A 25,263-nucleotide genomic window follows, 5' to 3' on the forward strand; every position below is an offset into this window, starting at 1 on the left:
TGGATCACCTGAGGTCAGGAGTTCAAGACCAGCCTGGCCAACATGACGAAACCCCGTGTCCACTAAAAATACAAAAAAATTAGCCGGGTATGGTGGCAGGAGCCTGTAATCCCAGCTACTCGGGAGACTGAGGCAGGAGAATCGCTTGAACCTGGGAGGCGGAGGTTGCAGTGAGCTGAAATCACGCCATTGCACTCCAGCCTGGGCAACTAGAGCAAAACTCCGTCTCAAAAAACAAACAACAAACAACAAACAAACAAACAAACAAAAAAACCAGCTGGGCGCGGTGGCTCATGCCTGTAGCCTGTAATCCCAGCACTTTGGGAGGCTAAGGCGGGCGGATCATGAGGTCAGGAGTTCAAGACCAGCCTGGCCTAGTGAAACCCCGTCTCTACTAAAAATACAAAAATTACCCAGGCATGGTGGTGCATGCCTGTAATCCCAGCTACTTGGGAGGCTGAGGCAGGAGAATCACTTGAACCTGGGAGGTGGAGGTTGCAGTGAGTCGAGATGGCGCCACTGCACTCCAGCCTAGGTAACAGCGTGAGACTCTCTTGGAAAAACAAAAACAAAAAATTGTACCAATCTCATGGAGTGGATGGGATGGTTGTAAGGACTCGATGACATGTATGTGTGACATTCAGGGACCACAGCAAAGTGCCTGGCCCTGGGTAAAGTTTCCATAAATGAGAGTTGTAATTTAGGCCTCCACCCCGACCCCTCTACCTGCCCTGCTCAGCTCCTTCAGCTCCTAGAGCCTAAAATGCCATAACTAACTGCAATTCAGGAAAGAGTCCAGGCCTCTGCCCGAGGGCAGGGCCTGCATTTGCTTTTGTCTGTCCCCACCACTACCCTGGGCCCTGGAGGGTCACTCAACTGATTGAATGCGTGATAACTGAATGGTCTCAACTCTTCAGGCAGGCAGTGGGGGAGGGCTCACCTTGAGACCTTCGAGCAACTCTTACTGTAACCAGAGGATGGAGAGTTAGGGTCCTGAGATGAGGAGGATCCCAGCAGACGGTTTAGTGAACAAGGACTGGGTCGGTCTCTTCCCAGTGACCTCCACCCCCTCAAACAGCCTACCAAACAAAGGTGTGTGGGGGGAGCAGTGGTTGATGGGAGGAGGAGCTTCTACCCTTAGCAAATGAAAACAAAGCCAGAGGTCGGGTGGAAAGGCCAGGCTGTGTGTTGAGGACGGTTCTGGTACTAAGAGGCAGGTGTGTGGGGGTGGGTGGAGTAGCAACAACTCCCACAATAACAGCCAACATTTATAGAGCACCTACGCCTCCCAGGCTCTATGCTAAACACTTCCACCTTACATCATACTCAAACCTCACAATGACAATCTGGATTATGATCCCATCCTTTTCTTTTCAAATGCTTGAGGAAATTGATCTAGATGTTTACCCAAGGTCACTCAGCTAGTAAATATCACTACCGGCATTTCAACCCTGGCTTCTTGCTCCATAGCTTTATCCTTAACCTCTTAAGCTGGGCCTCCATGCTCCCAAAGACCGACCTAGGTTCAAATCCGGCCTGTTGCAGCAAACTTCTATTACTCTACCTCACCCACACATCCAATTCATCTGCCAAAATATCTCTAAGCCAGCAACCTCTACACCACCATCTTTCCCTCGCTATCCTAATCCCCAGCCCCTCCTCCCAGGTCTCCCGCTTGATCCTTTGCCTTCCACTGGTCTACAGGGTGGCCAGGGGGATCTTTAAAAAGTTTAAGTCAGATCTCCCAGCTTAAAACCCACCGAAGGCTGCCATGGTACTTTGCATAAACCCTGACCCCTCAGGGGGCCTGCAAAGCCCAGCCCTATAGGCATACCCTTTGGGCTTACAAAGGCCTTCCCCTCACCTTCAAGAGGCACGTTCTTTGCAGCCTTGGAGCATTTGCAGCCTTGGAGCCTCTGTGCCTGCTGTGCCCTCTGCCTGGCATGCTCTGCCCCCTCTCCTTTGCTTGGCTGGCTTTTCCTGGTCTTTCAGGCTCCAGCTCAGATGTCTTCTCCTCAGAGGCCTCCCCTGACGACAATAGCTCATATGGACCCCTCCCTGAAGTCAGTCTCACACGACCTACTTTAATGTCCTCCTGGTTCCTCATGCTCTCTGAAGTGATCTTGGTCAACTATTTGTTTACTTGAACGTAACTAGAACGCAAGTTCTGGGAGGCTGGGAACAAGACTGTGCTCTCGTGTTCCCATGGTCTAAATAGTGCCTAGCATGTAGTAGGCACTCAGTAAACATCTGAACAATATGTAGTTGGTGTGACCTGGATCAAGAAGTCCCAGCCTCAGCTTCCTTTTTCTGTTGGGCTCTGCCTTCTCTCAGCCTCCCAGGGAGGCTCTGGATGAGATCAGAGATGGCAAAACGCTCCCTCCGGGAGAGGGAGGGCACGGCGCCCGCCCGGGGATGAGGTCAGTGCAGCAGGCACCTCTCCTCAGTGCAGGAGGCAAGCAGAACCGCAAAGATCATCTTGGCCAGACCCATGACCCTGGAATCCCAGACGGGCAGGGTAGGGTAGGGCGCGCGACCCCTTCCCCTGGTGGGAAGGTCCTCCCGGCAGGGCCTCCTTTTCCCCTCCCCGGGGAGGCAGGTGGAGCTGCGTCCTCATCTTTGTTCCCATCTGGAGCGCGTTTGGCGCGGCGTGGCGGGGGCGGGGCTGCGCCCCCGCGGTGCCCAGAGAGACGGGCCCGCCCGCTTATCTGATCTGCGGCTAATTGAAACTCCCTGCTCGCGAAGGTCAGCTCGGTCCCCTGACAGCTGCCGAGCCGAGCCGGGCCGGATGGAAAACCCGGGCTGTGCAGGGCCCGGCGGGGCGCTGAGGGGAGGGGTTGTGGGGGGCTGCCTCTGCGGCAAAGTAGACAAAGGCGGCCCCTCCCTCCCTGTGCGCGCTGCTGGGGGTCGCCAGAGGTAGCGGCCTTCGCCCTCACCCTGCAGGGTGTTCCAGCCGGGGTCACATGGCCTAAGGCTACAGAGGAGGGGGGCGCCCTTAATCCCTACGTGCCCGCCCACCCCGCTCCCACGCCGGGGCCCCGTCTGGGGTCTCTGGGAGAGTCACCCCCAACTTCCTGCCCCCACCCCGCCTCCACGCCCCGGCTCTGAGACTTCCTGCCTCCCCGGCTCCGGGCAGCTCTGGCTGTGGGAAGCTGGCGGGGCGGGGGCGGCCCGATCCCCTCCCTCTGTGCACTCGACGGGGCGCTGGGGGTCCGGGAGGAAGTGTGCACGCTGGGGGGCACGGCTCGGCCCAGAAGCCGCCATCCGGTGGGTCAGGTGCGGCCTCAGCCTAGGAGGGCGGGCGGGCAGGCCTGTTGCTAATGGTGCTGGGACGGGCGTGGGGGGGCGAGGGGATGGTAGCAGGGGAGCCTCTGGGAGCCCCGTTTCCAGGGTTCCGGGTGCGAACGTGGCGAGCTCTGGAGACTGCAACCCCGCCCGCCGCGCCCCAGGCTGGCCCAGTCCCTAAGCAGCCCGCACGCGCCTCCCACTAGCCGCCTGTGCGCCTAGGCTGAGGTGCTGGGGAGCTCCCAAGGCGGAACTCCTAGCTTCCGGGCTAAGCGCGCGCCCCTAATCGAAGTCTTTAGGGCCTTGGCTTTCACAGCCAAGAAGAAATAACTCCAACCACAGATTTTCAGAACCACATGCCAAACACCATGATAGGCGTTAAACGTATTTTGTATCAATTAGGCCTCACAACAATTCCATTTTGCTGATGAGCAAGCTGAGGCGCAGAGAGGTGGTGACTTGGCCGAAGTCACACAGCTAGTAAGTTATCGAGGCGGGGCTCGGCTCTGACTCCAAAGCCAGCGTTGTTAGCCTCGGGTGGTCACGTCTTAGCAAGAGCTCCGCAGTTGTGCGCCAATATAGGTCGATTACCCAGGGCATCCACGAATGCAGAGAGACCCTTGGCGGCGTCTTGCCGCACGTGTTCTTGTCTTGGGGTTGGGCACGTGTTTCGTGGCGCAGTCCCGCGTGTCAGAGCCCGGGGACAGAGGTATAGGCTAGCGCACTGGTGCCCAGGTGCGCCATTCGCAGTTGCGACCTGGCAGAGTCATATGGCTGGGGCCTGAGCCGCGAGCAGGGCGGAGCGGGGGCGGAGAACTCGGAGCTGAGTCCACGCGGGCCGCGGCGCCTGGGAGGCCGCAATCCCGGCGCCTGCAGCCGGCGAGGCGCGGGGTGACGCGCGGGGGCCCAGCTACCGTGACCTCCTCCGCGGTTGCCATGGAGACCGTGCACTATAAATAAAAAAAAAAAAAAAAAAGGAGGAGGAATTTCAAACCCGTTTTCTACGGCGCTTGGCGGGAGGGGGGAGGAAAGCTCTCTTTGAATCGAGTTTCCCATTTCACCTTCCCAGGCGGCGGGAGCGCTTCCCCCGCAGCCCAGCCGGGAAATTGTCGCCCCTCACGCCGCGTGGCGCCCCCTGAGGAAGCTAATTAGCGCAGCCCAGGGAGCTGGAGACAGGGGGACCGAGCCCCGGGGGGCCAGGACCCGCCTCTTTTGTGGGGGGGGAAGCGCCTACAAATTGCCCCCCATCTCTCCAGGCGCGCGCAGCCCAGCGCGGGCCGGGGCACGGGGCGCAGGCGGGAGGTCGCATCTGCAGCTTTGGCGCAATGAATCAGGCGCGGCCGCCGCCGCCGCCGCCGCCGCCGCCGCCGAGCGCGTCTGGCATCCGGAGTCTCCCGGGATCGAAAATAATTTGGGCAAAGCGGTGGGAGGTGTGTGCGCGCGCGCTCCGAGGGGAGGGCGGGGGAGCAGGCCGGGCGGGGTGCGCGGGGCGGGGGGAGGTGCCATCCGACAGCCCCGCTGTGGTGAGAACAGAGTTGACACTTCTTTCCTTTCCACTTACTGCGGCAAGTACTGCGAGGAAGCTTAACCCTCTCGATACTTGGAGGGTTAGAGGCTCTGGGAGCGCCCTCATGAGGGCGCACCGGGGCGTCGGGGTTCCAGGTGTGCAGACTCCTTTGGGGTGGGCTATTGTGGCGGGCTGGAGTCAGCCTTCTAGCTCCTCAGACCAGCGCTCCTACCCGACATTCCTCAAGGCATCCTTCTGGGGCTTTCTTAATCCTTCCGTTTGCCTTCCCTGCATCTGGCTAGTGTCAGCGCTATGGCCTCAGTTTCCCCACCTATACAAGAGGGTGGGGGTTCTATAGCAGCTTCCCTGTCGGTCTGGTGACCCTGGTTTCGTGACCCTCTCTCTGGCTTGATCCCTGGGCCTGGGCAGGGGTGAGCCGGTTAGGGCAGCCGGGTGCAGGAGTCAGAACCTGACCCTCCTTGTCTCCCGCCAGCGCTCTGGGCGCCGTTCATCAAAATGGCCGGGTTCCTGTTTTTGCCTCTGAAGGCAGAAATGTCACTGCCGCTGCATTAAGCACGCTCGGCGGGAACTGGGTTTGGAGCGAGGAGCTGGCGCTCAGCCCTGCCAAGCTGCCTGCCGCAGGGGGGTGGGGATGGGCTGGCTGGCCAGCCGGCCTGGCTGGGGTCAGTCTTTGTCTACGAGGGGCTCCCACCTTCCTGTCGCTCTAGCCCGAGATGGCCCACTCCCCTAAACCGTGCTGGTTGCTCCCACCCCACTCAAGTTTGGCGGAGGCGGGGGGAGGCGGAGGGGGGGATTAAAGGGGAGGATCTGTGCCCCTCTGGCTCAGGGATAGCAGGGAGGTGATTGGGCAGAACTCATTTCCTTTTCCCCACCCCCATAATTGGCAACACCTCTGGAATTCATGGATCGTCTCCCCATTAATGTTGCCCATTTGATGAGGAAGGAATGGTAGCCAGGCATCAGGGCATCCTCAGTCTTCTGACCTGAAGTTTCCCCAGAAGGGCTTGGGGGAGAGTGTGCATTTCACCTTTTCCTAGCTTCCTTCTGGCCAAGGGATCCCACCACCCCAGGAATTCTCAAATCCTGGTGCACAGCAGACCACTTGTCCTTGTGAGCATGCGGATGTGAGGAGGAGGGGGCAGGCCAGTGTGGAGAGTCTGATTTAGTGGGTCTGGAGTGGTCCTGTCATCTGCACACCTCACGAGACCTGAGGGAAGGCCGCCACCCTCACTGAGAGGCATGTTGGGAGTCCCACAGAAATCGGAGGTGATGGAGTCTAGCAAGTCACTGAACAATGGGAGATTGAGAGAAGGATCACTCAGTGAGGTAGGAACTTGGTGGTTGAGAGTGTGGGCTCTGGACTCAGGAGGACCAAGCTTAAATCCTGGCTCTGCCACTAATTGACTGCATGCTGGAGGGCAGATGACCCAAACTGAGCCTTGGTTTCCTCAATTGTAAAATGGGAGTAACACTGATGGTCCCTAACCCCACCAAAACAATGTGTGGCTTCTATGGGACAGTGCATGGAAAGTGCTGAGTGTAGGCCCAGGTCCTTAGTAACTGCATGATATATGTGAGCCTCTGTCATCATTGTCATCACTATTAAAACTATTGGAACTCAGATTTATAGTTCAGACTTTAGTTTTGGGGTGGAGGAGAGTCTGGCCCAAATGTCTCTGGTTCTCCAAGTCTTGTCCTTTAGGGGTCTACCAGGTCCTGGGCAGGGGAGAGTGAGAGTGGGGTAGGGGTCAGGCCCCTGGGTGTGGTCTCATCTGTGGGTCTCCACTCCCTACCCCAAGCCCCAGTGCCTTAGGTCTCTTTCACCCTTGGGTGTCCCCTCACAGCTGCCACTTGGAGCTACAGATGCCCACTGGGCACTGGCCTGGCTAGTACTTGAGGGCTTGCCTCTCCTAGACCCATATCCAGCCTCACTTCTCTATGAAGCATCAGGTTCTGTGATGGTGGCACAAGCGCCCGGGTAAATTAGGCCCCTGCACCCTGGGTGGTGGAGGACAGGGAGTGTGATGTTGAGCATGTGGGGTGCAGGAATAGGACACCCAAATTGGAGCAGCCTTTGGAATGTGGAATCCCACTTCCCTCTTTGGAAAGACAGGTTGAGGGGAGCTGAGTGAGGACATAGTACTAATGTGTGCCTGGAATCTAGGGCTGATGTCTGTTTCATTCAGGATATTTGGGACTGCTGGTTTCAGAATACAGGAAGGACTAACTGAAAACCAAGGCTACGCACTGGGGAGGATCCTGGGGCAGATGCCTTGGCATGGGAGCATTCTTTTTTCTTTTTCTTTTCTTTTTTTTTTTTTTTTGAGACAGAGTCTCACTCTGTCACCCAGGCTGGAGTGCAATGGTGCTATCTCAGCTCACTGCAACCTCCACTTTCTGGGTTCAAGAGATTCTCCTGTCTCAGCCTCAAGAGTAGCTGGGATTACAGGCGCACACCACCATGCCTGGCTAATATTTTGTATTTTAGTAGAGACGGGGTTTCACCGTGTTGTCCAGGCTGGTCTTGAACTCCTGAGCTCAGGCAATCCACCCACCTCGGCCTCCCAAAGTGCTGGGATTACAGGCATGAGCCACCGCACCTGGCCTGGCATGGGAGCATTCTAACTTGACTTGGGGAAGGGGTGTCTGTCCACTTGAGGCTGCCAGGTGGCTGAGGCTGAGATGACCTCATAGAGCTCCTTCTTGGGCTGTAGGCAGCAGAGGGCACCAGCTTTGGACCCTACTCTTCTCACACGTGCTTGCACATCTGCCCATGCTCAGTCACACTGACCCAGATTCATACTGGCCCATATGTTCTCATGCCCCCACATGCACATTCATGTACATGCTAATGTACATGTGCACATATGCTCTACCACCACATGTACAACACACGTGTATGCTTATGCATGCACAGGTACACACAGGTACACACTTGGATACCCAGATGCACACATACTAACTTGCACATGGGCACCCTGATGCACCCATGCATACGTTAACACCATGTACACACGCACAGTAACAAATGCACACACATGTGCAAACCCACAGCCATTTGCTCTTCCATCAGCAAATTCGTGTGTATGTAAACTGTATCTCCTGTGAGAATAGGGCTATCTTTGTTTATTGTCAAGTCACCCAAGATAAGAGAGGTTTGTTTAATCTCAAGGCTCACATGCCTGGTACTTGGGAGGTATACAATACAGTATTGTCTGGAATATGTGAATAATTGTATAAGTGTGTATAGAAATGAGTAACCTATGGTGAATAATAACCATAATAGTAAATACCACCCCCATTTATTGAGTAGGTACTATGTGCTACCAGTACCATCTCATCTCAGCCCCATATCAACCTATGAGGCAAGTACTTTTTTTTTATTTTTTTGAGATGAAGTCTTACTCTGTCGCCGCTGGAGTGCAGTGGCGCGATCTCAGCTCACTGCAACCTCCGCCTCCCAGGTTCAAGAGATTCTCCTGCCTCAGCCTCCCAAGTAGCTGGAATTACAGGCACGCCCAGCTAATTTTTTGTATTTTAGTAGAGACGGGGTTTCACCATGTTGGCCAAGACGGTCTCAATCTCCTGACCTCATGATCTACCCGCCTCTGCCTCCCAAAGTGCTGGGATTACAGGCGTGAGCCACCGTGCCCAGCTGAGGCAAGTACTCTTATAATTTCTGCTTAGGCGTTTGGGAACTGAGGCTACGAGAAACAGTCATTACCTGTATTGGCTTGCTAGGGCTCCCATAACAAAGTACCACAGACTGGGTGGCTTACAGTTCTGGAAAGCAGATGTCTAAAATCAAGGTCTTGGGAGCACCCTTCTGAGGGCTGTGAAGGAAGGATCTGTTCAGGCCTCTTTCCTTGGCTTGTAGATGGCCACCTTCTCCCTGCATCTCTTCACCTTGTCTAACCTCTGTGCGTATCTGTGTCCGAACTACCCCTGCTTATAAGGACACCAGTCATATTGATTAGGGCCCACCCCAAAGACCTTTTTTTTTTTTTGAGATGGGGTCTCGCTATGTTGCTGAGGTTGGAGTGCAATGGTGCGATCTCGGCACACTGCAACCTCCGTCTCCTGGGTTCCAGCAATTCTCCTGCCTCAGCCTCCTGAGTAGCTGGGATTACATGCTCCTACCACCACGCCAGGATAATTTTTGTATTTTTAATAGAGACGGGCTTTCACCATGTTGGCCAGGCTGGTCTCGAACTCCTGATCTCAGGTGACCCACCCGCCTTGGCCTCCCAAAATGCTGGGATTACAGGCGTGAGCCACTGCGCCCAGCCTTTTTTTTTTTTTTTTCTTTTTTTGAAACGGAGTTTCACTCTTATTGCCGAGGCTGGAGTGCAGTAGTGCAATATTGACTCACTGCAACCTCCGCCTCCTGGGTTCAAGCGATTCTCCTGCCTCAGCCTCTCGAGTAGCTGGGATTACAGGCATGTGCCACCATGCCTGGGTAATTTTGTATTTTTAGTAAAGATGGGGTTTCACCATGTTGGTCAGGCTGGTCTCAAACTCCTGACCTCAAGTGATACACCCACCTCAGCCTCCCAAAGTGCTGGGATTACAGGTGTGAGCCACTGTGCCTGGCCAAAGACCTCATTTTAACTTGAATTTCTCTGTAAAGACTCTATTCCCAAGTAAGGTCACATTCTGAGATACTGAAGGCTTATTAAGGACTTTAACTTATGAATTTTTGGAGGTACCCAATTCAACCCATAACACTACTTAAGTTTGCACAGCTAGGAAGTAGTGTAAACAGGATTTGATCCCGAGTCTGGAATGCCAGGGTCCATGGTATCACTCTACTAAGTGGTGCAGAGTTTGGTGTGTATGTGTGTGTGTGGGTGTGTGTGTGTCCTGGTGGTTGCTATCTGATGCTATTATTTCCTGCTAGCAGGTGGGCATCTAGAGCCTGTTTGCATGAAGGAGTTGGCCCCTATTCGCCCTGGCTTGCTGGTGCGCTGGAAGCTTTCATGCTTCTTCTGTCATGGCATGGGCACCCAGAGCCATCCCCCAGGACTGTGGTGGCCAATGCTGCCCAGCCAACACTGATGGGAGTGCCTAGAGGGGGACATGGGGGCCAGGGAGCTGCCGACTCCCACCTCCCCCCACCACTAGCCCCCATCATCTCCAATGCTGCAGCCTCATTTCAAAGGCTTAGCCTATTCAGGTGGGAAGCTGGAGCCATTTTGGAGGTGGGTAGGGGCAGTCACGAGGCCTCCCTGCATCAATCAACTGGGGCAGCTAAGACCAGGCAGGCCTGTGCTGACCTTTGTCCATAGCCTGAACCTCTCCTTGTGCCACACAGGAGGCAGGGAGGCTGGACCTCACCCTTCTTGCTCCTCTGAGCTTAGCTGGAGGCCTATAAAAGAGCCCTGGCTAAGGAGGGAGACAAAACACCTAGTCTGATGGGGAGACACAGCCTCAGTTCTAAGAGGAGCACAGGCTTGGGAGGGAAGGCCTCTGCCTTCAGGAAGTTTTCAGTCTGAAAAGTCCCAGACTCTCTAAGCCTCACTTTGTTCATCCAGGAAGTGGGGATGACAGTGTAGTCAGCTGTGAGGGTTCCAGGAGTTATGGTGTGGAAGGACCGGGGACCAGGATCAATATGGATATCTTAAACCATGCATAGCCACAGCATTCAGGGGGATGGTGATTATTATTATTATTATTATTATTATTATTATGGGTAGTATTTATTAGGCACTTACTAGACCTCAAGTCAAATGCTAAGTGCATGCTTTACCCAATTATCTCAGTTAATCTTTTTTTTTTTTTTTTCCTGAGATAGAGTCTAACTCTGTTGCCCAGGCTGGGGTGCAGTGGTGTGATCTCGACTCACTGTGACCTCCCCCATCAAGTGATTCTCAAGTGGTTCAAGTGATTCTCCCCCCTCAACCTCCAGAGTAGCTGGGACTACAGACATGTGCCACCACACCTGGCTAATTTTTTTTTTTGTTTTTTTTGAGACAAAGTCTCGGTTTGTCACCCAGACTGGAGTGCAGTGGTACAATCTCGGCTCACTGCAAACCCACCTCCCGAGTTCAAGCGATTCTCCTGCCTCAGCCTCCCAAGTAGCTGGGACTGCAGGCACGTGCCACCATGCCTGGTTAATTTTTGTATTTTTAGTAGAGATGGGGTTTCGCCATGTTGGCCAGGCTGGTCTCGAACTCCTGACCTCAAGTGATCCTCCCACCTTGGCCTCCCAAAGTGCTGGGATTACAGGTGTGAGCCACTGCGCCTGGCCTAATTTTTGTATTTTTAGTAGAGATGGGGTTTCACTATGTTGGTCAGGCTGGTCTCAAACTTGTGAGCTCAGGTGATCTGTTCTCCTCGGCCTCTCAAAGTGCTGGGATTACAGGCATGAGGCACTGTGCCTGGCCTTAATTGTTCTAAGAATTCTGGGAGGCAGCTTTCATTATCATTGCCATTTAAAAAAATATGGACTGCTTTATGAATTTGCGTGTCATCCTTGCACGGGGTCATGCTAATCTTCTCTGTGTCATTCCAATTCTAGTGTATGTGCTATTGAAGTGAGCATTATCATTGTCATTTTATAAATGAAGAAACAGCCAGGCATGGTGGCTCACCCCTGTAATCTCAACACTTTGGGAGGCTAAGGCGGGTGGATAACTTGAGCTCAGGAGTTCAAGACCAGCCTGAACAACATGGTTGATATGATTTGGCTGTGTCCCCAACCAAATCTCAACTTGAATTGTATCTCCCATAATTCCCATGTGTTGTGGGAGGGATCCAGGAGGAGGTCATTGAATCATGGGGGCTGGTCTTTCCCGTGCTATTTTTGTGATAGTGAATAAGTATCATGAGATCTGATGGATTTATCAGGGGTTTCTGTTTTTGCTTCTTCCTCATCTTTCTCTTGCTGCTACCATGTAAGAAGTGCCTTTCACCTCTCACCATGATTCTGAGGCCTCCCCAGCCATGTGGAACTATAAGTTCAATTAAACCTTTTTTTGTTCCCAGGTTCGGGTATGTCTTTATCAACAGTATGAAAACGGACAATACAGTAAATTGGTACCAGGAGTGGGGTGTTGTTGAAAAGATACCCAAAAAGGTGGAAGCAACTTTGGAACTGGGTAACAGGCAGAGGTTGGAACAATTTGGAGGGCTCAGAAGAAGACAGGAATATGAGGGAATGTTTGGAACTTCCTAGAGACTTTCAAATGGCTTTGCCCAAAATGCTGATAATGATATGGACAATCATATCTGAGACCAGGCTGAGGTGGTCTCAGATGGAGACGAGGAACTTGTTGGGAACTGGAGTAAAGGTGACTCGTTATTTATTTATTTTTTTAATTAATTTTTTTTTTTTGAGACAGAGCCTTGCTCTGTCACCCAGGCTAGAGTGCAATGGCACAATCTGGGCTTACTGCAACCTCTGCCTTCCAGGTTCAAGCGATTCTCCTGCCTCAGTCTCCCAAGTAGCTGGGATTATAGGTGCCCACCATCACACCCAGCTAATTTTTGTATTTTTAGTAGAGACGGAGTTTTGCCATGTTGGCCAGGCTGGTCTCGAACTCCTGATTTCAGGTGATCTGCCCACCTTGGCCTCCCAAAGTGCTGGGATTACAGGCGTGAGCCACCACACCCGACTTTTTTTTTTTTTTTTTTTTTGAGACGGAGTCTCGCTCTGTCACCCAGGCTGGAGTGCAGTGGTGCAATCTTGGCTCACTGCAAGCTCTGCCTCCTGGGTTCATGCCATTCTCCTGTCTCAGCCTCCCGAGTGGCTGGGACTACAGGCACCCGCCAGCACGCTCGGCTAATTTTTTGTATTTTTAGTAGAGACAGGGTTTCATCGTGTTAGCCAGGATGGTCTCGATCTCCTGACCTCGTGATCCACCCACCTCGGCTTCCCAAAGTGCTGGGATTACAGGTGTGAGCCACTGCGCACGGAATTTTTTTTTTTTTTTTTTGAGACACAGTCTTGCTCTTGTCACCAGGCTAGAGTGCAGTGGCACAATCTTGGCTCACTGCAACCTCTCTCTGCCTCCTGGGTTCAAGTGATTCCCCTGCCTCAGCCTTCCAAGTAGCTAGGATTATAGGCACATGCCACCACACCCAGCTAATTTTTATATTTTTAGTAGAGATGGGGTTTTACCATGTTGGCCAGGATGGTCTCAATCTCCTGACCTTGTGATCTGCCCGCCTTGGCCTCCCAAAGTGCTGGGATTGCAGGCTTGAGCCACTGCACCTGGCCTCTTGTTATGTTTTAGCAAAGAGACTGGTGGCATTTTGCCACTGCCCTAGAGATTTATGAACTTGAGAAAGATGATTTAGGGTATTTGGTGGAAGACATTTCTAAGCAGCAAAGCATTCAAGAGGTGATTTTGGTGCTGTTAAAGGCATTCAGTTTTATAAGGGAAGCAGAGCATAAAAGTTTGGAAAATTTGCAGCCTGACTATGCGATAGAAAAGAAAAACCCATTTTCTGGGGAGAAATTCAAGCTGGCTGCAGAAATTTGCATAAGTAGTGAGGAGCCTAAGGTTAATCCCCAAGACCATTGGGAAAACATCTCCAGTCCATGTCAGAGACCTTCATGGCAGCCTCTCCCATCACAGGCCTGGAGGCCCAGGAGGAAAAAGTTGTTTCATGGGCCAGACGCAGGGTCCCCATGCTGTGTGCAGCCTAGGGATTTGATGCCCTGTGTTCCGGCTGCTCCAGCCATGGCTGAAAGGGGCCAATATACAGCACGGACTTTGGCTTCAGAGGGTGGAAACCCTGAGCCTTGGCAGCTTCCACGTGATGTTGAGCTTGCAGGTACACAGAAGTCAAGAACTGAGGTTTTGGAACCTCCACCTAGATTTCAGAAGATGTATGGAAACTCCTGGATGCCCAGGCAAAAGTTTGCTGCAGGGGCAGGGCTGTCATGGAGGACCTCTGCTAGGGCAGTGTGGAAGGGAAATGTGGGGTCGGAGCCCCCACACAGCTGGGGGACTGCTAGTGGGGGAGTTGTGAGAAGACGGCCACTGTCCTCCAGACCCCAGAATGGTAGATCCACTGACAGCTTGCACCATGTGCGTGGAAAAGCTGCAGACACTCAACGCCAGCCCGTGAAAGCAGCCAGGAGGGAGGCTGTACCCTGCAAAATGACAGGGGTGGAGCTGCCCAAGACCATGGGAACCTACCTCTTGCATCAGTGTGACCTGGATGTGAGACCTGGAGTCAAAGGAGATCATTTGGAGCTTTAAAATTTGACTGCCCCACTGGATTTTGAACTTGCATGGGGCCTGTAGCCCCTTTGTTTTGGCCAATTTCTTCCATTTAGAATGGCTGTATTTACCCAATACCTGTATCCCCATTGTATCTAGGAAGTAACTAGCTTGCTTTTGTTTTGTTTTTTGAGACGGAGTCTCACTCTGTTGCCCAGACTGGAGTGCAGTGGCATGATCTTGGCTCACTGCAACGTCTGCCTCCCAGGTTCAAGCGATTCTCCTGCCTCAGCCTTCTGAGTAGCTGGGACTGCAGGCGTGTGCCACCACACTCCGCTGATGTTTTATTTTTAGTAGAGATGGGATTTCACCATATTGGCCAGACTGGTCTCGAACTCCTGACCTCAGGTGATCCACCTGCCTTGGCCTCCCAAGATGCTGGGATTACAAGCGTGAGACACCGCACCTGGCTTTTTTGTTGTTGTTGTTGTTGAAGACAGAGTTTCACTTTGCTGCTCAGGCTGGAGTGTAATGGTGTGATTTCAGCTCACTGCAGCCTCCACCTCCCAGGTTCAAGTGATTCTCCTGCCTCAGCCTCCTGAGTAGCTGGGACTACAGGCGCATGCCACCACGCCCAGCTAATTTTGTATTTTTAGTAGAGGCGGGGTTTCACCATGTTGGCCAAGCTGGTCTCAAATTCCTGACTTCAAATGACCCACCCACCCCGGCCTCACAAAGTGCTGTGATTACAGGTGTGAGCCACTGCACCCAGCCACTTGTTTTTTATTTTACAGGCTCATAGGTGGAAGGGACTTGCCTTATCTCAGATAAGACTTTGGACTGTGGACTTTTGGGTTAATGGTGAAATGAGTTAAGACTTTGGGGGACTGTTGAGAAGGCATGATTGGTTTTGAAATGTGAGGACATGAGATTTGGGGGAGTCAGGGTCAGAATCATGTGGTTTGGCTGTGTCCCCACCCAAATCTCAACTTGAATTGTATCTCCCATAATTCCCATGTGTTGTGACAGGGACCCAGGGGGAGATAATTAAATCATGGGGTCCAGTCTTTCCGTGCTATTCTTGTGATAGTGAATAAGTCTCATAAGATCTGATGGGTTTATCAGGGGTCTCCACTTTTGCTTATTCCTCACTTTTCTCTTGCCAGCATCACGTAAGAAGTGCTTTTTGCCTCCCGCTATGATTCTGAGGCCTCCGCAGCCGTGTGGAACTGTAAGTCCAATTAAACCTGTTTTTGTTCCCAGTTTTGGGTATGTCTTTTTTTGTTGTTTGTTTGTTTGAGACGGAGTCTCGCTCTGTCACCCAGGCTGGAATGCAGTGGTGCAATCTTGGCTCACTGCAAGCCCCACTTTCCGGGTTCATGCCATTCTCCTGCCTCAGCCTCCCGATTAGCTGGGACTACAGGTGCCTGCCACCATGCCCAGCTTATTTTTTGTATTTTTAGTAGAGACAGGGTTTCGCCATGTTAGCCAGGATGGTCTCAATCTCCTGACCTCGTGATCCACCTGCCACGGCCTCCCAAAGTGCTGGGATTACAGGCGTGAGTCACCGTGCCCGGCCAGTTTCGGGTATGTCTTTATCAGCTGTGTGAAAATGGACTAATACAATGGCGAAACCTTGTCTCTACAAAAAATACCAAAATTAGCCAGGTGTGGTGGTACACGCCTGTAGTCCCAGCTACTAGGGAGGCTGAGGTGAGAGGATCGCTGGAGCTCAGGAGGTGAAGGCTTCAGTGAGCTGTGAGTGTGCCACCACTCCAGGCTGGGTGATGACATGAGGCCCTGTCTCAAAAATAAATAAGTATATGAAGAAACAGATCCAGTGAGGTGGACTTGCCCAGTGTCACACAGCTGGAGAGTGAGAGAGTGGAGGTTTGACCCTGCTCTGAAGATTTCACCGGCTGGGCACAGTGGCTCACGCCTGTAATCTCAGCACTTTGGGAGGCCAAGGCAGAAGGATAGTTTGAGCCTAGGAGTTCAAGACCAGCCTGGGAGACCCTGTCTTTACAAAAATTACAAAAATTAGCTGGGCATGGTAGCAGTCACCTGTAGTCCCAGCTACTTGGGAGGCTGAGGCAGGAGGAGCTCTTGAGTCTGGGAGGTCCAGGCTGCAGTGAGCTATGATTGCGCCACTGCCCTCTAGCCAGGGTGACAGTGGCACCTTGTCTCTAAAGAAAAAAAAAGGTTTCACAGTAGGTCCTGCAATTGTGTGAAGACAGGGATCTGAGGGTGGGGGCCTAGGAGTAAGGACTACAATGGCTGGTAATGGCCCTAGTTCTGGGGTCCCCACCCTTTGAGGCTATACCCAGTCTTCAGAGGTGTAGGCCGAGGAGTGTTCTTTGTCAAGGTGAACGAGGCCCCTGTCTCTGGATGTATTTTTTATTTTATTTTTTTTGAGATGGAGTCTTGCTCTGTTGCTCAGGCTGGAGTGCAGTGGTGAGATCTTGGCTCACTGCAGCCTCTGCCTCCCGGGTTCAAGCAATTCTCTGCCTCAGCCTCCCGAGTAGTTGGGATTACAGGCTCCCGTCACCACTCCTGGCTAATTTTTTGTATTTTTAGTAGAGACGGTGTTTCACCATCTTGGCCAGGCCGGTCTTGAACTCCTGACCTCATGATCCACCTACCTCAGCCTTCCAAAGTGCTGGGATTACAGGCATGAGCCACCGCGCCTGGCCTTTTTTTTTTTTTTTTTTTCCTTGAGACAGAGTTTCACTCTTGTCATCCAGGCTGGAGTGCAATGGTGCAGTCTCAGCTCACTGCAACCTCTGCCTCCTAGGTTCAAGCAATTCTCCTGCCTCAGTCTCCTGAGTAGCTGAGATTACAGGTGCCCGCCACCACGCCTGGCTAATTTTTGTATTTTTAGTGGAGATGGGGTTTCACCATGTTGGCCATGCTGGTCTCGAACTTCTGGCCTCAGGTGATCCACTTACCTCCTTCCAAAGTGCTGGGATTACAGGCGTGAGCCACTGCGCTCAGCCTGCCTCTGGATTTTTGAAGTTGGTCCTTACAGCTCCCTGTGAGGTGAGAACTATTCCTGTTTTATAGATGAAGATACTGAGACCCAGAGTCGGAGTCAGTCCCCTAAGCAAGTCAGCAGGGCAGTGCGAGTCTCAAACTCAGGGCTCCTGACTCCATGTTGATATTCTTTCTGCTAGAGGCAGTTGTCTTCAGGTAATTTGAGAACAGAAGTCCTTTTTGGTTCCCTTCCCCAACCCTGGGTTGCCACAAATGTGAGACTAAGGACAGGTTAGGGGAGGATGCAGATCCTAAAAACCAACTCCCAATAGCAACACCAGTGTTAATTTAACAGCGGATGTGTATTGACGGCTCACTTTGTGCTGGGCATGGTGCTTCTGTGTGCATGTGTGTGCAGCCTCAGAATCCTCCTCAACACAGTGCTTCAGACAGCCACTGTCAGCCAATGGGAAAAGACAGAGGCCTGAAGTTCAGATCAGCCCATGGTAGTGAGCACCAGGCATGAGCCAGGCACTGGGGAGAACAAGGCCAGCATCTAGGAGGCAGATGTGAGACAATGGTGATAATGTAGGGGAACAGCTAGACTGTGGGGACACAGACATGGGGCCCCTGATGTCAAACTGAAGGGTTTGACAAGAAAGGTTTCTTGGAGGAAGTGGTATTTCAGCTGAACTCCTCTTAGGGGTTCCCCAAACCAGACTATGCCCCATCCTACCTCATACCATCCATCCTCCAAGATGATGAAAGTTGGTTCAATAGGATTGAGCCAGGCAAAGAAGATTAGGGAGGGAAGGAAGAGTTCCCAGTTCTAGGCTGGGAGAATAGCACCCCAGAGGCCTGAAACAGGAAGGAGCCCAGCCTATCTGTGGAAGATGCTAAATGAGGCAGAGGGTGGAGTATAAGGGCGCAGAGAGGAGGGCAGAGGAGGGCATTCATTTAGGGCACTGCAGACCAGGAGAGGAGGTCTGGGCTTAACGTTGTGGCATGGGGGTCCACTGAGATAGCTTCCCATCCCCCCCTCACATGTTACTTTCCTATCTCTAAGACCCTCTCACATCAGCCAGATTCACCCAATAGTTCTTGGAAGTAGGTGGAGCAGGGGTCACCATGGTCATTTTGCAGATGAAGAAACTGACTCTCAGAGGTTACAGTGCTGGTCTGCTTTGCCTGGCTGGTAAGAGGGGCAGTGGGCCTGGGTTCTGAGCCAAAGTCCTGAACTGTTTACAGGACCATCAGTGTGGATTCTGGAGGATGGATGGTATGGAGTAGGGTAGGGCACAGTCTGGTTTGGGGAACCCCTAAGGGTGCAGAGGGAGGGTGAGGATCCCTGCCAAAGCTTCAGGCTGGAGGGAACTGCGTCCTCCTCCCTCCTGCAGTCCATCTCCAGTGGCTGGCTGGGGTGAGTCAGGCTGGATGAAGTCACCTACTTCCATGCAGACTGTGCCCCCTGACCTGGGAGGCGCCTGTCAGGGGCACCAGCCGAGACTGAGGACAGGCTGGGCAGCGCTCCAGGTCGCTGTGTGGCTGCTGATTTAGGGGACTGGAAATGTCCAGAGCCATCAGAAGCAGCTGGGCGTCTGGGACCTTGAGGCCTGTAAGTCATGCTGTTGCCTGCCGTTCTCTGCATTGCTGTGAAGCCTCGCCGGGGACTGGGCTCATCAAAATCAGTTTATGCCAAAGGAAATTAATTTTTGCCTCTCTGAGATGGGGTGTGGGGAAGGGAGGTTGGCTCCAGAGGCAGGCCTGTAACAGCACTGCAGGGAGGGGTTGGATACTAGAGTGTGACCACGATGGCACTGATCGAAGAGCCTCGGGGCTAGAGGGCCTGCCCATTCTACAGAGCGGGTGACTGAGGTTTCAAAGGAGCCTCCTAGTCTTTGGGACCAGAACCCAGATTTTGTTCTTTATTAATCTGTCTTTATTCATTTCTGTCCTCCTTCACTCCTTCTCTTTCTTCTTTCCTTCTCTATCTCCATAAGTATTTACTGAACACCTGCTATGTGCCAGGCACTGTCCTGTGTGGTAAGGACACAGAGATGCACAAGACAGACCAAGTCCTGCTCTCATGGAGCATGCAGTCTGGTTGGGTAAGACAGACTGGTCATAGCTAAATAAGAAAGTATCAGATAGGGAGGAGTGCTAGGTGAGCATTAAATTAGAGTGATGTGAGGTGAGGCACAGTGGCTCACACCTGTAATCCCAGCACTTTGGGAGGCTGAGGTGGGTGGATCACCTGAAGTCAGAAGTTCGAGACCAGCCTGGTGAAACCTTGTCTCTACTAAAAATACAAAAATTAGATGGGCGTGGTGGTGGGTGCCTGTAGTCCCAGCTACTCAGGAGGCTGAGGCAGGAAAATCATTTGAACCCAGGAGCTGGAAGTTGCAGTGAGCTGAGATCGCACCACTGCACTCCAGCCTGGGTGACAGAACGAGACTCTATCTCAAAAAATAAATAACAAAAATAAAAGCAAAAATTAGCTGGGTGTGGTGACGCACCTGTAGGCCCATCTATTTGGGAGGCTGAGGTAGGAGGATCGCTTGAGCCCAGGAAGTTGAGGCTGCAGTGGGCCATGATTGTGCCAGTGCACTCAAGCCTGGGTGACAGAGCAAGACCCTGTCTCAAAAAAAAAAAAAAGATAAAACAGGAGATGTCAAAGAAACCTTTGATGAGGCAGCTGGCCCAGACCCAGGATCTCCTTCCACTCTTCTTGAGTCCCAGGCTTCTTTGTGGTGAAGGTGAGCAGCTGGGTCAGCTCTTTCCCAGCCCAGCTTTGCTTGTGTCCTTGTCTGTCAGGAGCCCTCAGCGGCTCCCCATTGCTCGGTAACAACAGTTCTCAGTTCTTGAGTGATTACCTTAGTCTGGGCATAGAGCCTTTTTGTGAATCCCTACAACAACCCTACTAGGCAGATACCATTATTATTTCCATTTTACAAATGAGGAAACTGAGGCTTGGAGAGAAGAGATTTTTGCCAAGGTACCTCAGCTGGTTGGTGACAAAGCCAGGATTCAGATTCGCTGAGCCATTAGTTGCCACTGCTGATAGAATTAAGTCCACTGCCTTCCCTGGAGTCGCAGCCTTGCTCTTACCTGCTCAGGACCCACTTTCCCACCATCCTGTGCTCCACAGACTGAACAAACAGCCACTTCCATCTCCCTAAACGCTACACAGGTTCCCACCTGAGAACCTTTCTTTGCCTGTGCTGTTTCCTCCACCTAGAGTCCCCTCGCCTCCTCACATAAGCAAGGGGGTGCCCTTTATCTCTTATGCCCCCACAATTCTATTTGTGAGGCTCTCTGGCCCCTTATCACACATATTTTGTGTGCCCAGGGATTGGAGGTGTGACAGACCGGTATGTAGGTCTAAGTCTTTTTTTTTTTTTGAGATAAAGTTTTGTTCTTGTCACCCAGGCTGGAGTGCAGTGGGGTAACCTCGGCTCCCTGCAACCTCCGCCTTCCGGATTCAAACGATTCTCCCGCCTCAACCTCCCGAGTAGCTGGGATTACAGGCACGCACTACTACGCCTGAGTAATTTTTGTATTTTTAGTAGAGGTTTCATCATGTTGGTCAGGCTGGTCTGAAACTCCTGACCTCGTGATCTGTCTGCCTGGGCCTCCCAAAGTGCTGGGATTAAAGGCGTGAGCCACCGTGCCTAGCCTTTTTATGGAGATGGAGTTTCGCCCTTGTTGCCCAGGCTGGAGCACAGTGGCGTGATCTCAGCTCACTGCAACCTCTGCCTCCCAGATTCAAGCGATTCTCTTGTCTCAGCCTCCTGAGTAGCTGGGATTACAGGTGCGTGTCACCACACCTGGCTAATTTTTTGTATTTTTAGTATAGACAGGGTTTCACCATGTTGGCCAGGCTGGTCTCGAACTCCTGACTTCAGGTGATCGGGCCACCTCGGCCTCCCAAAGTGCTGGGATTATAGTGTGAGCCACTGTCCTATATGTATATATACATATATATATATTTTTTTTTTTTAAGAGACAAGGTCTCACTCTGTTGCCCAGGGTGGAGTGCTGTGGCGGGATCTTGGCTCACTGCAACCTCAATCTCCCACGCTGAAGTGATCCTCCCACCTCAGCCTTCTGAGTAGCGGGGACTACCGGTGTGTGCCACCGTGCTCAGCTAATTTTTTTTTTTGAGACGGAGTCTCGCTCTGTCACCCAGGCTGGAGTGCAGTGGCGCAATCTCGGCTCACTGCAAGCTCCGCCTCCCGGGTTCACTCCATTCTCCTGCCTCAGCATCCCGAGTAGCTGGGACTACAGGCGCCGGCCACCACGCCAGCTAATTTTTTTGTATTTTTAGTAGAGACGGGGTTTCACTGTGTTAGCCAGGATGCTCTTGAACTCCTGACCTCGTGATCCACCTGCCTCGGCCTCCCAAAGTGCTGGGATTACAGGTGTGAGTCACTGCGCCCGGCCTAATTTTTTTTTGTTTGTTTTTGTTTTTGTTTTTTTGAGACAGAGTCTTGCTCTGTCACCCAGGCTGGAGTGCATGGTGCTATCTTGGCTCACTGCAAGCCCTACCTTCCAGGTTCACGCCATTCTCCTGCCTCAACCTCCCGAGTAGCTGGGACTGCAGGTGCCTGCAAGCAAGCCCGGCTAATCTTTTGTATTTTTAGTAGAGACGGGGTTTCACCGTGTTAGCCAGGATGGTCTCGATCTCGTGACCTCGTGATCCACCCGCCTCAGCCTCCCAAAGTGTTGAGATTACAGGCATGAGCCACCGCGCCCGGCTAATTTTTATATTTTTTGTAGAGACAGAACCTCCGTATGTTCCCTAGGCTGGTCTCGAACTCCCAGGCTCAAGTGATCCTTTCGCCTTGGCGTCCCAAAATCCTGGGATTACAGGCATGAGCCACTGTGCCTGGCCTGGGGCCTGGATTTAAATCTTATTTGTATTACATATTGGCTCTGTGATCTTGGGAGGGCAACAAACTTTATAAGCCTCAGAGTTTTTGTTTGTTTTTTATTAATAAAATGGGGCTGTAGTGGGGAGCAAATAGATGATGAATTTAAAATGCTCAGCATAACTCAGGAGGCTGAGATGGCAGGATGGCTTGAGTTTAGGACTTCAGGGCTGCAGTGCATTGCCCTCCAGCCTGGGTGACAAAGCGAATCTTTTAGGCTGGGTGTGGTGGTTCACTCCTGTAATCCCAACAATTTGGGAGCCCAGGAGTTTGAGACCAGCCTGGGCAACATAGCGAGACCCTGACTCTAAAAAAATTAAAAAATTAGCCAGGCATAGTGGCATGTGTCTGTATTCCCAGCTACTCTGGAGGCTGAGGTGGGAGGATAACTTGAGCCAGGGAGGTCAAGGCTGCAGTGATACATGATTGTGCCACTACACTACAGCCTGGGTGACAAAGCAAGGCCCCATCTTATTTTTCTTTTGAGACAGAGTCTCGTTTTGTCGCCCAGGCTGGAGTGCAATGGTGTGATCTCAGCTCTCTACAACCTCCGCCCCCCATGTTCAAGCAATTCTCCTACCTCAGCCTCCTGAGTAGCTGGGATTACAGGCACGCACCACCACGCCCAGCTAGTTTTTGTATTTTTAGTAGAGATGGGGTTTCACCATGTTGGTCAGGCTGGTCTTGAACTCCTGACCTCAGGTGATCCACCTGCCTTGGCCTCCCAAAGTGCTGGGGTTACAGGTGTGAGCCACCACACCCGGCCACAAGACCCCTTTTTTTTTTTTTTTTTTTTTTTTTTTTTTAGACGGAATCTCGCTCTGTCGCCCAGGCTGGAGTGCAATGGCGCGATCTCGGCTCACTGCAAGCTCCGCCTCCTGGGTTCAAGCGATTCTCCTGCCTCAGCCTCCTGGGTAGCTGGGATTACAGGCACCCACTACTATGCCCTGCTAATTTTTGTATTTTTAGTAGAGACAGGGTTTCACCATGTTAGTTAGGCTGGTCTCAAACCCCTGACCTCAGGTGATCTGCCTGCCTCAGCCTCCCAAAGTGCTAGGATTACAGGCGCGAGCCGCCACGCCCGGCCGACCCAATCTTTAAAGAAAAAAAATGAGCAAGAAGTTCACTGCTCCCTTGTAGGGTGGTCCTAAAGGATGGTGAAAGGTGTCCAACATAGTGAGGGCAGATCTAAGGGTTCATCACATCTCTCTTCCCCACAGGGCCAGTCCAAGGCTTTGTGGCTTGGAGCATATTTTTTTAGTTGAAGTTGAGGTTGATTTACATTTCCAAGGATGTGGCCTCATTCAGTCCAGGCAGCCCTCGCACCCAGGTGGGGGAAAGGGAAATGACTTGAAGGTCCTTGGTGTTCATTTAATCTATTATCATCATAATAACAATAATTAATTTTTTGTTTTGAAGTGGGATCTCACTGTGTTGCCCAGGCTGACCTTCAACTCCTAAGCTCAAGAGATCTTCCCACCTCAACCTCCCCAGTAGCTGGGACTACAGTCCATGACACTGCACCCAGCTCAATAATTAATTGTTTTATATGGGCAACTAGCATTTTCTTCATTTTATATGAAGCACTTTTAGAAAACGTTGCTATTTTTATTGATCTGTATAACCTATTATTTAAGTACAAACAGCGGTTATACACATAGCTTCAAGCAAAGCCCTCAGCTCCCTTTCAAACAGACTGCTACCTGAAGTCCTTACTGAATAGGAGTTTGGGAGCTGCCTCTGTCCAGCCACACACATGCGCATGCACACACATGTGCACACACACACACACACACACACACCCTCCATGAGGGTTGGGAAGACCTCAGCTCCTTTCATGGAGGTGTTGTCCTCAGTCACCTTCACAGACGATACCAGGTTTGAGTACCATTAACAGATGAGCTAACCCTTGGGTAGGCTGGGAAATAAACACCTTGAAGTAGGAGACGGGACAGGGACTCCTCCTAAAGATCTGCAACCGGCTGGACACCATGGCTCATGTCTGTAATCCCAGCACTTTGGGAGGCTGAGGTAGGTGGATCCCTTGAGTCCAAGAATTCAAGAACAACATGGTGAAACCCTGTCTCTACAAAATTAAAAAAAAAAAAAAATTAGTCGCCTGTAATCCCAGCACTTTGGGAGGCTGAGAGGGGCAGATCACGAAGTCAGATTGAGACCCATCCTGGCTAATATGGTGAAATTCTCTACTAAAAATACAAAAAATTAGCCGGGCATGGTGGTGTGTGCCTGTAATCCCAGCTACACGGGAGGCTGAGGCAGGAGAATTGCTTGAACCTGGGAGGTGGAGGTTTTAGTGAGCCGAGATCATGACACTGCACTCCAGCCTGGGCAACAGAGAGAGACTCCATCTCCAAAAAACTAAATAAGTAAAGAATAAAATAAATTAGCTGGGCATGGTGATGCAGGCCTATGGTCCCAGCTACTCCAGAGGCTGAGACAGATCACTTGAGCCTGAGAGGTTGAGGCTGCAGTGAGCCATGATCGTGCCACTGCACTCCAGCCTAGGTGACAAAGTGACAAAATAAATAAATTAAAAAATTTGCAACATTTTTCTGCCCATTTTTTAGGGTACTAAGCCCAATTTCAGGGCTGCGAAGACTGGACTGAAGTGCCAGGGGGGCCTATTCTGGGGCTATTTTTCCGGGTGTGGATATTGACCGCTTTAGAAGTGCAGAGACAGTCAATGAGAGGCTGGAGCTTGGTTGTATTTCCTGTTGGGGCCACAGCCAATGGAAGTAGAGCTTCTAGAGGAAGGGGCTCTGTCCAGAGGACAACACTGAAGTGTGAGGGCCCGGCAGTCTGGCTGGTCCACCGAGTGCAGCTGCCCCTCTCCATCCACATCTCTTCACTGGCTAGGGTCTGAGCAGCAGTTTGGAAACCTTAGATGGAAGCTAGAAAAACTAACCAGTTGGCTGGAAATTTGGGTATAAGAAGAGAACAATGGTGCTGCAGACCCAAAAACGACCCTCTCTTTTTGGTTCATGGTGCCTGAGAATTTCAAGAGACCCTTTGCCTGGAGGGACATGGAGACCTGGGAGCAGCTGGGCCTTCAGGTGTCCCTGTGGGCCTGGTAGTCCCTCCTTTTCTGCCTCCCCAGCTTCCCACAGCCCCAGGTACCCAGGGACAGCAGAGGCCTTGCAGCAAGTGGCAGAGCAGATGGTGTGTGGTATGGGGAGGGGAGAGAGCTCCTTAGGCCTTTCTGGGCACCCCCTATCCCCTCCCACCTTGAGTAGTGGGAGTCCAGCCATCCTTCTTATGCTTTTGGTTATTTGGTCAATAACCCATGAGCCAGGTGTTGTGCTAGAGGCTGTACTCCTGGGACCTAGAAAAAATATATCCCCCTTTTTGAGGA

The 25,263-nt window shown here is 52.1% G+C and overlaps 1 non-coding gene across 1 annotated transcript; it reads right to left on the reverse strand.

The window, feature by feature from the left end:
- Nucleotides 1–11,251: 11,251 nt before the first annotated feature.
- LOC129037638 (U6 spliceosomal RNA) lies at nt 11,252–11,357 on the reverse strand. The gene has a single exon (XR_008502880.1). It is a non-coding gene; the product is annotated as a U6 spliceosomal RNA (small nuclear RNA).
- Between the last annotated feature and the right edge of the window lie 13,906 nt (nt 11,358–25,263).

Source organism: Pongo pygmaeus, chromosome 4, assembly GCF_028885625.2.
Source record: "Pongo pygmaeus isolate AG05252 chromosome 4, NHGRI_mPonPyg2-v2.0_pri, whole genome shotgun sequence".
NCBI lineage: Eukaryota > Metazoa > Chordata > Mammalia > Primates > Hominidae > Pongo > Pongo pygmaeus.